This window comes from Dryobates pubescens, chromosome 7, assembly GCF_014839835.1.
Source record: "Dryobates pubescens isolate bDryPub1 chromosome 7, bDryPub1.pri, whole genome shotgun sequence".
Lineage (NCBI taxonomy): Eukaryota > Metazoa > Chordata > Aves > Piciformes > Picidae > Dryobates > Dryobates pubescens.
In genome coordinates this window covers 29,447,620-29,461,756 of record NC_071618.1, presented here as the reverse complement: position 1 = coordinate 29,461,756, position 14,137 = coordinate 29,447,620, and positions in this window count along the sequence as shown.

Genomic DNA, 14,137 nt, shown 5'->3' with positions numbered 1-14,137 from the left:
CCTTTATGCAAGGAAAATAAGAACTGTTTATTCTCTTAGATACTGGAAGACATGTAAGATATATGAGCTTGCCTATTCAGCACATAAAGTTCTTCACCAAGTTTGATGGTACTGCAGTTTGCATAGTATTGTATTCTACTAATTGTAATACAATTAGTGTTAAAGCCATTCCCCAAGTTTTCTTTACTGTACCTCACTGGGAAAACAAAATGTCACTTTAAAGAGATATACAAGAAATACAGAGACACAAGAGATAATATAAAATAGGAGAGAGGAGAGGGAGAAGGAATGAAAGGAAGAAGGAAGAGAGAGAATAAGATAAAAGGAACAGGAAGGAATTCAGGAGGAAGGAATTTGAAAGAAAGGGATTGGGAAGGAAGGAATTTGGAAGGAATTCAGAGGAAGGCAGGAAGGAAGGAGAAAGAAAGAAAGAAGGAAGGAAGGAAGGAAGGAAGGAAGGAAGGAAGGAAGGGAGGGAGGGAGGGAGGAAGGAGAAAGAGAGAGAAAGAAAGAAAGAAAGAAAGAAAGAAAGAAAGAAAGAAAGAAAGAAAGAAAGAAAGAAAGAAAGAAAGAAAGAAAGAAAGAAAGAAAGAAAGAAAGAAAGAAAGAAAGAAAGAAAGAAAGAAAGAAAGAAAGAAAGAGAAAGAAAGAAAGGAAGGAAGAAAGAAAGAGAAAGAAAGAAAGAAAGAAGGAAAGAAGGAAAGAAAGAAAGAGAAAGAAAGAAAGAAAGAAGGAAAGAAAGAAAGAAAGAAAGAAAGAAAGAAAGAAAGAAAGAAAGAAAGAAAGAAAGAAAAAGAAAGAAAGAAAGAAAGAAAGAAAGAAAGAAAGAAAGAAAGAAAGAAAGAAAGAAAGAAAGAAAGAAAGAAAGAAAGAAAGAAAGAAAGAAAGAAAGAAAGAGAAAGAAAGAAAGGAAGAGTATTGTGCAAAATATTCATCTGGCTCTAGGTACACTTTAAGGTATATTCTTTAAACACTGTATCATGGAGGCTGAAAATAGTTATATTTACATCAGATATCTGCATCCAAAATGCCGGCTGTGCTCAATTAAACACAACAGGTACGTTAACAGCAACGGGTACCGTTGCAAACCATGATCAATAGGTGGCGCTTTGCCCCTGTCTGATCCCTTCCAGCCCCTGCTCACTCTCTGTAAAACCTGTTTTTCAGAGTTCTGAAAAAATTACCACTTTTAAAAAACTTATGAATGACAGAAAATTGTGATCAGAATGCCTTTTTTTTTTTTTTTTTTCCCAGAGAGATGACAAAATTACACCAGAGCTGCACGAATCACAGAATTAAAGACTGGTACAGAAGTTTACGTTTTCCATTATTATTGAGAAACTTGATCACAATCCCATGGCTAATGCAGAATTTGGGGGTTTGGTTTGGGTTGGGTTTTTTTTGGGGTTTGGTTGCTTCCTTGCTTGATTTTTCTTAAATTAGGAAGAGGTCTCATTTTCAAAATAACTTTCCCTTTTATGATTTGGCCATATTACTGCTGTTCTGATTAGAGGTGTTAAACAATTACGTGCAAAATATTTATTGTTGGAACTATTTGCTACATGATTAAAATGCTTGATACAGAGTAAAAACAACTGACCAATATAGAGCCTTTATTTTCTTCTTCTTCTTAGGACAATGAAAAAAGAAAATTCCCAAATAATATATATCACATTAAAATGGCACTGGAATTGGTGAACAGGCTATTTATTGGCTAGCTTTACATTAATTTTAATGTATCAAGGAAAATAAATATTTAAACAAAATATTCTAACTGTAAGCCAGAAATCCTGGTTCATCTGTGAGATCTATGTTTACATGTTTAAGAGGAAAGGGATGTCTTTTCATTAAGAACAGAGTTATTTAACACTGCCTTACGTTAAGAAGGACAGAGCACATGCTCTTCTATGCACATTCACATGTGCACACAAGGGCACATTGTATATTCATATACAGAATTCTATTATTCCTAAAGTAGATTTATTTTAAAAGCAAAGAGATAATTGATTAGCAGTGCAAGACGCTCTCTAATGCTGGAAGGCAAAGTAAAGTTTCTTATCTAGTGTCTGTTATCAATATCTTAAACCGAAAACTACATTTCAAGAGCGGAATTATGATATCATGATAAGAAGTTTCAGCCGTAACTGTGAGTTTTGCATTGATTAGTAACTGGAGTTGGAAGGTAAAACCAGCTTTACTTTTAAGAGATACTTTCTTTTTGAGAAAGTTGTTGCACATCATGGAAAGAACAAAACTGAAGTTAAGCTGTTTGTAATGCCATTAAGTTAGTGGATGTCAATAGCTTCATTCTGTGTACACTGTATACTGTGTAACTGGAGGAAACTGCCAGATTAAAATAGGAATTCATGATAATGATTTTTTAGAATGATAAGATGACCTGAAAATACTTTAAAATATATTACAGAATGGTTGAGGATGGAAAGGACTTCTGGAGGTCATCCTGTCCAACTCCTCAGTTCAAGTAGGGCCATCTAGATACTGTAGTTGCCCAGAACTGTGTCCAGATAGCTTTTTAGTATCTTCAAGGATAGAGACTCCCTGGGCAACCTGTTAAGTAAGTAAGACTTCTCAGATTGTTAGTCAAACAGCAGCAAATGTTATATTAGGCTTGAAACTCATATTCTAAAATCATTACTGCAAAAGTTCCTTGCCTACTTTGTAAACCAACTGTAATTTTCCTACCACTCAAGTTAACTCTTCATTTAGACAAACATCCAATGAAACAATGTTTGCCCTGTTTGATTCCATAGGATCTCTATGTGCAGTTTGGTACCCTGTGAAGATAGAAAGAGTTTGTGATACAAATCATCCAGCTAATGAGTATTTTTCTTACATCATTTGCAGGATTGTGACAGGACAAAGTGTGCTTCAGTAAAGGCAGGATGGTAAGAGGTGACTTGAGCGTAGCAAAACAGCTATGGGACAGAAGGGAAAGATGGAAAGAGAAGGGGAATATGGAGAGAGAAATAAGCATATTGAGGCAGAGCAGGGTCTCTTGCCAGAGACTTCACTAGGTCTGCTTTCCATTTGAATTTAACATGCCTTGTGTAATAGCAAACACAACTTATTCCTTTTTTTCCCTTCTTCATATACTCTGATTCAACAAGCCATACACATGGGAGTTCTAGTCATACACATGCAGCTACATAAGTATTTGTGGAAAATGGACTGTAACTGGTATCCTCAATTATCAACATATTGATTTTGTAGACATAAGTCTCCCATTCATCTTATATGCTGTTTTGCTAAATTTGGAATCAGCTTAAACCTACTGCAGCTGAAATCTTATTAAAACATAGACTATTGCAGTCAACGGAACATAATGGGTGAGGAGAAGGGAGCTAGAACAAAATCTAAGACTACTGTGCCAATGACCCTTGCAGCCCAAACCATTCTATGATTCTATGTCTTATTTAAATGTAAGTTGCTCAGTTTTGCCTTGTGTTTGAATATATAATTACATTACACTTGGATAATAAAGGAAGGTGGTCAGATTCACTTTTACTACTTGCCAGTTTCTAAAGAGCTTTTACTCTCAGGTACTTAGACATCATGAGTGTGGAAACATGTATAAACAGATAGATGCACCTATCTTGTTATTGTTTCTTACTATGCTCATGTTGTAGTTTATGGATGAGCATAGAACTATAGAAAATGCTGTATTCCCTAAAGTGACCTATCTTTTTTTAAAACAGGATAATTTGTGATTTTTTAAAATATTTTTAATTTTTTGGTGTGTGAATTTCTGCTTTGATGAAAGAGTCCAGTAAGAGTTATTTCTTAACACCTGGGCATGGCGCAGCAATTCACACAGAAGGATTTGCAGGGAAGGTGCTAAAGCTTGGCTAGCTCAACCAGTGAGTGATGGTGTCCACATAGTAGAAAGCCATGTCATCCCTGCACCCCGCACCAACCAGGTGTGATCTTGTGTCTTGGACAGAGCTCTAATGTGAAGTTACAGACACCCAGGTTTGGGGCTGCAGAGTGCACCCCACTCTTACACCAATGTCAGACAGGAGCAGTGGAGCAGTGAGCATGCCTATGAACTTGCTTTCTTCTTTTGCTTAGTGATAGAGCTCCAAGAGGAGATAAGTAGGTTGAGAATAATCAGGGAATGTGAGAAAGAGAGACTCTTGGAGTCACACTCTACCCACTGTGAGACAAACCCAAGAGACAGACAGACTGCATGTGACAGAGAGCTTCTTGTCCTCTCATTGCCTGACTAAATGTGGCAACTCTAAAGATAGTGGACGATGGCAGCAAGCTCCTCTCCAGTGCGACAGGCACTGCAGGTGTGTCCGCCCACGAACTATCCCAAATTCCCAGCTGCCCTTATGAAACAGATACAATGCTCAGCAAAGGGAAATAGAGGATGACAAGGATGATGTTGGGGGGAAATTTCAACCCACCACAATCACTCATAATGGAGGAGTTGCCAAGGTTTATTCAGTCCACACCCTGCATCAAAAATTCTTCAGTAAAGAATAAAAGATGGATCTTTGTCATGAATAACTCCCTTCTAAAGGGAGTAGAATGTCAGATATGAAGACCAAATCCATATCTTAGGGAAGTCTGCTGCCTCCTGGGAGCCCAGGTTAGTGATGTAAGGAGAAAGCTTCCTTCCCTAGTGTAGCCTTCAGATTACTATCCACTGCTTATCTTACAGGTAGGCAGTGATAAGTGAGGACAAGAAGTCCAAGGGCTATGCGGAGAGACTTCAGGGCCTTAGGACAGCTAGTTAAAGGATCAGGAGCACAAGTAGTGCTCTCCTCTATTCCCCTAGCCAAGAATCACTAGTAGGACTTTGAGTTCTTTAATGATGGGCTGATTTACAGGACACCAGGCCTGTAACAGGCTGACAACAGATTGGATACACTTTCTCAAAGGGGCAAAAGGATCTTAGCCCAGGAGCTATCAGGGTTCACTCAGCTTTGAACTAGATTGGAAGTGGGTAGAGCACTAAACCAGTATAACGTAGAGCAACACACCAGTGTTTGAAGGATGGTGTACTAGTGAGGTCTTTCAGTCTCCCATACTAGTGGAGGTAGGAAATGAAGACCCACACATCAGCAAAGATACTAGGGCAATGGATTACCCACCACAGAAATACCTGAGAACAGCTGGGTAGGAATTAGGACTTTTCCCTACAAAAAGTGAGAAGACCTTCAGACCAACCAAAGTGCATTACACTAAGGCACACAGCTTGGGAAACAAGCAGGAGGAGATGGAAACAACTGTGTACCGGCAAGTTTGCAGATGACACCAAACTGGGCAGGAATGTTGATCTGCTCAAAGGTAGGAAGGTTCTATAGAAGAATCTGGACAGGGTGGATCAATGGGCTGATGTCAATTGTATCAGGATTAACAAGGCCAAGTGCCAGGTCCTGCACATGGGTCACAAACCCAGGCAACACTACAGGCTTGGGGAAGAGTGTTGGAAAGCTGCCTAGTAGAAAAGAAGCCAGGCATGTTGGTTGACAGCCAGATGAATATGAACCAACAGTGTGTTCAGGTGGCCAAGAAGGCCAATAGCAAGCTGGCCTGTCTCAAGAATAGTGTGAAAAGCAGGAGTAGAGAAGTGATTGTGCCCTTGTAAGGTGAGGCCGCACCTCAAGTACCATGTTCATTTCTGGGCCCTTCATTACAAGATGAACATTAGGTTGCTGGAGTGTGTTCAGAGAAGGGCAACAAATCTTTTGAAGGGTCTAGTGAACAATTATTGGGAGCAGTGGCTGAAGCACCTGGGATTGCTCAGTCTGGAGAAGAGGAGGATTAGTGGAAACCCCATTGATCTCCCTAATATCAAGTGACAGAACAAGAGGATATGGCTTCAGTTGCACTAGGAGATGTTTAGATTGGATATAAGGAAATTTTTCTATATTGAAAGGGTGGTCAGGCTGGTGGTGGATTCAGCATGCCTGGAAATCTGCAACTGCAGCTTTGCTCTGTGCACTGAGGCAGGACCAGGGCAGCACACTGTGTGGAGCAGCACATCCCCCCCATTCCCCTGAGCCAGCTTCTCTCTTGTGAGAGGCAGGCTCAGTGTGGGTGCAGACTGCTGCGGCGGGGGGCAGGGGTTTTCACCAGAGGGAGGTGCTGAGTCACGTGGCTTTCTTGCTGAAGTCTTCTCCAGTTAGGTCACGTGGGCAGGAATAGGGATGGTTGCAACTTGGTATAAAGCTGTCTTCAAAAGATCTGTGTCGACCCAGACTGAGGTCAAACATAAACAGGCAAGTGTCCAGTCAACTGGCTGTAGAGAGTGCTGGAGCCTGGCACTTGGAATGGATGGTGGTGGAGACAATACGTGTCTTAGGTGCAAGCAGGTTGATAATCTGCTTAACCTAGTGGCTGAACTGAAGGAAGAAGTGGCAAGACTGAGGACTGTAAGGGAATGTGAAAGGGAGTTGGATCTGAGGAACCAGGCTCTTCAAACCTCCCTAGCAGAGGGAGGAGACCCAAGAAGCAGAGGCAATGGATACAGGTCCCTGTTAGGAGAGGCAAGGGAAACCCCTCGCAGTTCCCCTCACCTTCCCAGTTGCCCTTTGAAAACAAATATGGGGCGCTGGAAGTTGAGGGTGAGGCAAATGAGTAGGCAAAAGAGGCACTGTCTGGGGGGGTGCCTAAAACAAAACAGCCCACCCCCTGCATCAGGACTTGTTCCCTTAAAAAAAAAAGAGGAGGGTAATTGTTATTGGTGATTCCCTTCTGAGAGGAACAGAGGGCCCCGTATGTCAGCCAGATCCTTCCCACAGGGAATCATAGAATCACAGACTTGTTAGGGTTGGAAGGGACCTCAAGCATCATCTAGTTCCAACCGCTCTGCTGCGGACAGGAATACCTCACACTAGATCAGGTTGCTCAGAGCCTCATCCAGCCTGGCCTTAAAAACCTTTAGGGATGGGGCTTCTACCACTTCCCTGGGCAACCCATTCCAGCATCTCACCAACCTCATGGTGAAGAACTTCTTCCTAACATCCAATCTGAATCTACCCACTTCTAGTTTTGTTCCATTCCCCCTAGTCCTATCACTACCTGACACCCTAAAAAGTCCTTCACCAGCTTTCTTGTAGGCCCCCTTCAGATTATGGAAGACCACTATTAGGTCTTCTTGGAGCCTTCTCTTCTCCAGACTGAATAGCCCCAACTCTTTCAGTCTGTCCTCATAGGAGAGCTGCTCCAGCCCTCTAATCATCCTTGTGGCCCTTCTCTGGACATGTTCCAGCATCTCCAGATCCTTCCTGTAATAGGGGCTCCAGAACTGGATGCAGTACTCCAGGTGGGGTCTCACCAGAGCAGAGTAGAGGGGAAGAATCACCTCCTTGACCTGCTGGCTATGCTTCTCTTGATACAGCCCACAATGTGATTTAGCTTTCTGGGCTGCAAGTGTACACTCATGACTCATGTTGAACGTCTCACCCACCAGCCTCCCCAGCTGGTCCTTGCTCTGGCTGGTGCTTCTGCTGGCTCTTTGCTGACCTTGGCTGTGTTCTTTGTTTTGGCTAAGTATTAACAATTATCTGCTCTTTATCTTTTAACTTTGTGTCCAGGGGGTTAGACGGAGGGGGGCAGGGAAGAGGAAGCTATTAACAACTCCCCTGGGTTTTGGCCAGAGGGGTTCTTTTACTGTTTATATATTTCAAATACCTGTAAATATTGTAAATACTGTAGATTTTGTATATATTCATTACATTTCATTTTCATTGTATTTCATTTTAGATTGCAGTTTTGCTTGCAAATACAGCTTCATTTGCTTCCAACTGGGCTGGTCTGGCAATTTAATGTCGGGGGGAATGTTCAACCCACCACAGAAGGCTGACCCTACTTAAAGAAAGAAATCTTGAAGGCACACAAACAGGCTGTCCCAATGTGCCTGAAGAAGAGCCGATGGGGTAGACAGCCTGCCTGGATGGGCAATGAGCTTCTGAATGAATTAAGGGAAAAATAAAGGATGTATCATGTTTGGAAAAAAGGGGAGCTGACCTAGGAAATGTTTAAGGATGTTGCTAGGTCACATAGGAAAAAGATTACAGAGGCTAAACCCTATTTAGATCTTAGACTGGCCACCTCTGTGAAGGACAATAGAAAAAGCTTTTATAAATATATTGATGGCAAAAGGAGGGGCAAAGACAACCTCCACTCCTTAATGGACATGTCAGGGAATATACTAACAAAAGACAAAGAAAAGGCAGATGTACTTAATACCCTCTTTGCCTCAATTTTCAATAGTAGGAGAGGTTGTCTTCCAGACAGCTGGCCTCCTGAACTGGTAGATGGAGTCAGGGAGCAGTATAGTCCTCCTGTAATTCAGGAGGAAGCAGTTAGAGACCTGCTGAGCCACTTGGATCCTCACAAGTCTATGGGACTGGATGGGATCCATCCTAGGGTGCTGAGAGAGCTGGCAGATGAGTTGGCCAAGCTGCTCTCCACCATTTTTCATCAGTCCCGGCTCACTGGAGAGGTCCCAGACGACTGGAAGATGGCCAACATGACACCCATCCAAGAAGGACTGGAAGGAATTACAGGTCTGTCAGCCTGACCTCAAGACTATGAAATAGGTCATCTTGAGTGCAATCATACAGCACCTACAGGATGGCCAAGGGATCAGGCCCAGTCAGCATGGATTTAGGAGGGGCAGGTCCTGCCTGACCAACCTGATCTCCTTCGATGATCAGGTGACCCGCCTGGTGGATGTGGGGAAGGCTGTGGATGTAGTCTACCTGGACCTCAGCAAGGCCTTTGACACCATTCCCCACAGCAAACTCCTGGCCAAACTGTCAGCCTGTGGCTTGGACAGGTGCACTCTGTGCTGGGTTAGGAACTGGCTGGAGGGCCAAGCCCAGAGAGTGGTGGTGAATGGTGCCACATCCAGCTGGCAGCCAGTCACTAGTGGTATCCCCCAGGGATCAGTGCTGGGCCCCATGCTCTTTAACAAAATTATCAATGATCTGGATGAAGGGATTGAGTCCATCATCAGTAAGTTTTCAGATGACACCAAGCTGGGGGCAGATAATGTTCTGTTAGAGGCTAGAAGAACTCTGCAGAGGGACCTTGACAGGCTGGACAGATGGCCAGAGTCCAAGGGCATGAGATTTAACACATCTAATTGCTGGGTTCTACACATTGGCCACAACAACCCCATGCAATGCCACAGGCTGGGGACAGAGTGGCTGGAGAGCAGCCAGGCAGAAAGGGACCTGGGGGCGCTGGTTGATAGTAGGCTGAACATAAGCCAGCAGTTTGCCCAGGTGGCCAAGAAGGCCAGTGGCATCTTGTCCTGTATCAGGAACAGTGTGGCCAGCAGGAGCAGGGAGGTCATTCTGCCCCTGTACACTGCACTGGTTAGGCCACACCTTGAATACTGTGTCCAGTTCTGTCCCCTCAGTTTAGGAAAGATATTGAGTTACTTGAATGAGTCCAGAGAAGGGCAACAAATCTGGTGAGGCGTCTGGAGCACAAGCCTTATGAGGAGAGGCTGAGGGAGCTGGGGTTGCTTAGCCTGCAGAAGAGGAGGCTCAGGGGAGACCTTATTGCTCTCTACGACTACCTGAAGGGAGGTTGTAGCCAGGTGGGGGATGGTCTCTTCTCCCAGGCAACCAGCACCAGAACAAGAAGACACAGTCTCAGGCTATGCAAGGACAAGTTTAGGCTGGATGTTAGGAAGAAGTTCTTCATAGAAAGAGTGATTGGCCATTGGAATGGGCTGCCCAGGGAGGTGGTGGTTCAACGTCCCTGGAAGCGTTTAAGAAGAGACTGGATGAGGCACTTAGTACCATGGTCTAATTAATTAGTTAGGGTTGAGCGACTGGTTGGACTTGATGATCTTGGAGGTCTCTTCCAACTTCATTGATTCTGGTATTCTGTGAAGATGTTAAAAAAAGAGTATGTAGACATGGCACATCAGGACACGGTTTAATGACCATGGTGGTGTTAGGTCAACATCTATCTGGACTTGACAGTCTTAGAGGTCTTTTCCAACCAAAACAATTCTATGCTTCTATTTGGCTGAATATACCTACATGCCACTAAAATCTGTGGAAACCTATTTAAAAGTTATACATGCACTTGCCAAATATACCTTTTCATCTTCACTATGTGAAAGGAACTGTCATTTAAAAGTTGAAGTTTTGCTTTATGTCTTTTAAAATACATAATAATTTCTTATGAATATGTGTGTTTACAGTATACTCCATAATATACTGTAATTTACCAGGCAGATTATTGCTGCTTCACTGTACTTAACATAATAGCAATGATTAACCATGTTTGTGGATATGTTTTCCTCACTTTGATATTGCAGCAGCTGAGTGGCTGAAACTTCATGAAGAACTTTAAAGTTATCATATAATAACTTTTTTAATTATTATTTTTGGTGTTCCTCCTAAGCATAGATTCAGATCATAATTTAAGATTAAAGTTTCTCCAATATATACACACATAAAAGAATATGAAGCGATCTTGACTCAGGAATGACACCTGGAAATTGATGGAAGATGTAGATGCAGTGTATTCCAGAATTCAACAAGCTGATGACTGGACCCTGAGCACAGAAGAAAGTATTCCCTTAAAATTCTATTTCCATTGAAATGTATCCCTTCAGAAAATAATAAAAATTGTTCAATTTACTTGACACCTATCAAAAATTTTAGATGACAGGCATCATTTCTCAAAATATTCCTCCTACTAAGATCCAATCAATCTGTTCAATATACTGTTGATAATTTGCATAGCAGACTGCTTCGGTCCATATTTTCCTTGTATTTTCTCATCATCGAAAATCAGCAATCATCAAAAATTTTTAAAAAGTAATTTTATCATTCCCTTGATGACATTGGTGCATGAAAAAAAAAAAAAAAAGAAAGAAGAAAAAGATGATGACAAAAGACAAGGAGAATTTTCATGCCAGTCTTAGGCTATTTTTTTTAGGAAAAGGAGAGAGAATAGCATACTTTTAGCATACAGGATGACAAATCTGAAGTTCTCTGATCAACCACAGAACTCAGAAGGAGGGTGGTCTCTTCCAAACCTTAATTTTGTTTTTTTCATGTGGGAATTATATTAATTATTTTGATGTAGATGGCTAGCTATAGAGATTTGAAGATTTTTGAACCTTATGGATACATCGCTAATTAATTTATTATTAAATTAGTTGTTAATTTTAGGTAAGGAAATCATGTGAGTAATTATACTTCTGAGATATGAGAATGGATCTCCATTTGATATGCATTTTTTGTTCCTTTAACATTCATCTGCCTCACCTCTTATATTCTCATTATCAACATTACCATACATGTGCGCTATATATGTTCTACCATCAGCTGGGATTTGCCTGTGTGTCTGCACATTGTGGGCCACTGTAAACTGATATAGACACACTCTGGAATTTGAGAAAACCAGTCCAGAAATATAAATGCATGAAAATGATGGAATTTAATGGTACAGATAAATGGTCTAATTCATTTTCTCCTAGATTAATTTTCTCTATTTGTTCTTCCAGATAGATCCCTAAGGGAATTGGAATTTTACGTTAGATATCTACGTATTAGTCTGGAGAAGGATGTGAGTGTAGTCTACCTGGACTTCAGCAAGGCCTTTGATACCATCCCCCACAGCAAACCCCTGGCCAAGCTGTCAGCCTGTGGCTTGGACAGGTGCACTCTGTGCTGGGTTAGGAAGTGGCTGGAGGGCCGAGCCCAGAGAGTGGTGGTGAATGGTGCCACATCCAGCTGGTGGCCAGTCACTAGTGGTGTTCCCTAGGGATCAGTGCTGTGCCCCATGCTCTTTAATATCTTTATCAATGATCTGGATGACGGGATTGAGTCCATCATCAGTAAGTTTGCAGATGACACCAAGCTGGGGGCAGATATTGTTCTGTTAGAGGCTAGGAGAGCTCTGCAGAGAGACCTTGACAGGCTGGACAGATGGCCAGAGTCCAAGGGCATGAGATTTAACACATCTAAGTACTGGGTTCTACACATTGGCCACAACAACCCCATGCAATGCCACAGGCTGGGGACAGAGTGGCTGGAGGGCAGCCAGGCAGAAAGGGACCTGGGGGTGCTGGTTGATAGTAGGCTGAACATAAGCCAGCAGTTTGCCCAGGTGTCCAAGAAGGCCAATGGCATCCTGGCCTGTAGCAGGAACAGTGTGGCCAGCCAGAGCAGGGAAGTCATTGTGCCCCTGGACTCAGCACTGGTTAGGCTACACCTTGAGTACTGTGTCCAGTTCTGTGCCTCTCAGTTTAGGAAAGATATTGACTTGCTGGAATGTGTCCAGAGAAGGGCAACAAATCTGGTGAGGGGTTTGGAGCACAAACCCCTTAGCCTGCAGAAGAGGAGGCTCAGAGGAGACCTTATTGCCATCTACAACTACCTGAAGGGAGGTTATAGCCAGGTGGGAGTTGGTCTCTTCTCCCAGGCAACCAGCACCAGAACAAGAGGACACAGTCTCAAGCGGTGCCAGGGGAGGTTTATGCTGGATGTTAGGAAGAAGTTCTTCATAGAGAGAGTGATTGACCATAGGAATGGGCTGCCCAGGGAGGTGGTGGAGTCACCATCACTGGAGGTGTTTAGGATGAGACTGGATGGAGAGCTTGGTGCCATGGTTTAGTTGATTAGCTAGTGTTGGAAGATAGGTTGGACTTGGTGATCTCAAAGGTCTCTTCCAACCTGGTTAATTCTATTCTATTCTATTCTATTCTAGTCTAGTCTAGTCTAGTCTATTCATCTTTAAACAAAACCAAACCAAAACAGAAAAAATAAAAGGTAAAAACCCAAACCAACAAACAAAGACTGCCCGAAGATGACAAATCCCCTGCCCCTTAATAAAAAATACAATATTTCAATTTAGGTAATTTACCAAATTAACAATGGTTATGGAGATTTTTGACCACAGGGCAACAAAAGATTGTATTGCTGCCCAGAACTACTATACAATTCCATGTGACTAAAACTCAGTCTGAGAGGGATCTACAGTAAAGCAAGTTTCATAAGAAATTGTTAGTGTAGCTTTATCATTAAAATACTTTTTTTCAATTTTCCAAAATCAGTGGAATCCATTTTATTGAAAAAAAAAGTACATACAAAAATCCTCAGTAGTCATCTGAAAACTGAACTTTTCAGAAAGCTTCAGGAGTCCTATGGCAGGGGATACTGGCTACCCATGACACACAGTATCGTGAGTATGGGAAATTCTGTGATAAATCTGTTACTGACATCAGCGAAGGGCTATGCTGCCATCTCTGTTGTTTTATGTTTATTAGAACTGTAGATCAGCAGCCTTATTGAGATTTTCATGTTAATTTGATCCTCATTTAGATGTCATCTTAAAATCTGCAGGTATGAATCTTGTGCCATTTCTAACCTACTTTCTGCATTCTAATCTGCCTCTTGTATTTTCGCTGCAAAATCTACATACATAAACTAGTCCCAGAAGTTAAAAAGAACCTTCAAAACTATCTTTTGATAACCTGCATATGTAATATATTCTGCTACATTCTTTCCAGTTCTTTAAAGCAGCAAATCACTGTGTTTTGTCACAGAGGATAATAAAACTAATATAACAACTCAATTTGAAAATCATAGGATCATAGAAACACAGAATGGTCTGGGTTGGAAGGGACCTCTGAAGGTCATCTAGTCTAACCCCCTCTGCAGTAAGCAGGGGCATCCTCAATAGACTAGACTAGACTAGACTAGACCAGACTTGAATTGAATTGAATTGAATTGAATTGAATTAACCACGTTGGAAAAGACGTTTGAGATCACCGACTCCAACCTACCATCCAACACTAGCTAATCAACTAAACCATGGCACCATGGCACCACATCAGGCTGCCCAGAGCCCTCTCAAGCCTCACTTTGAATATCTCCATGGATAGGGCCCCAACCATTTCCCTGGGCAACCTGTTCCGGTGTTCCAAAACCCTCATAGTAAAGAACCTGTTCCTAACATTCAATCTAAATCTGCTCTTTTCTAGTTTTAAGCCATTACCCCTCTACCTACAGGCCTTTGTAAACAGTCTCTCCATCCTTCTTGTAGGCCCCCTTCAGGCTGCTATATAACCATATTGATTTAAGATATATGATTATAAATTCGATGTCACAAACTTTAGTCATCA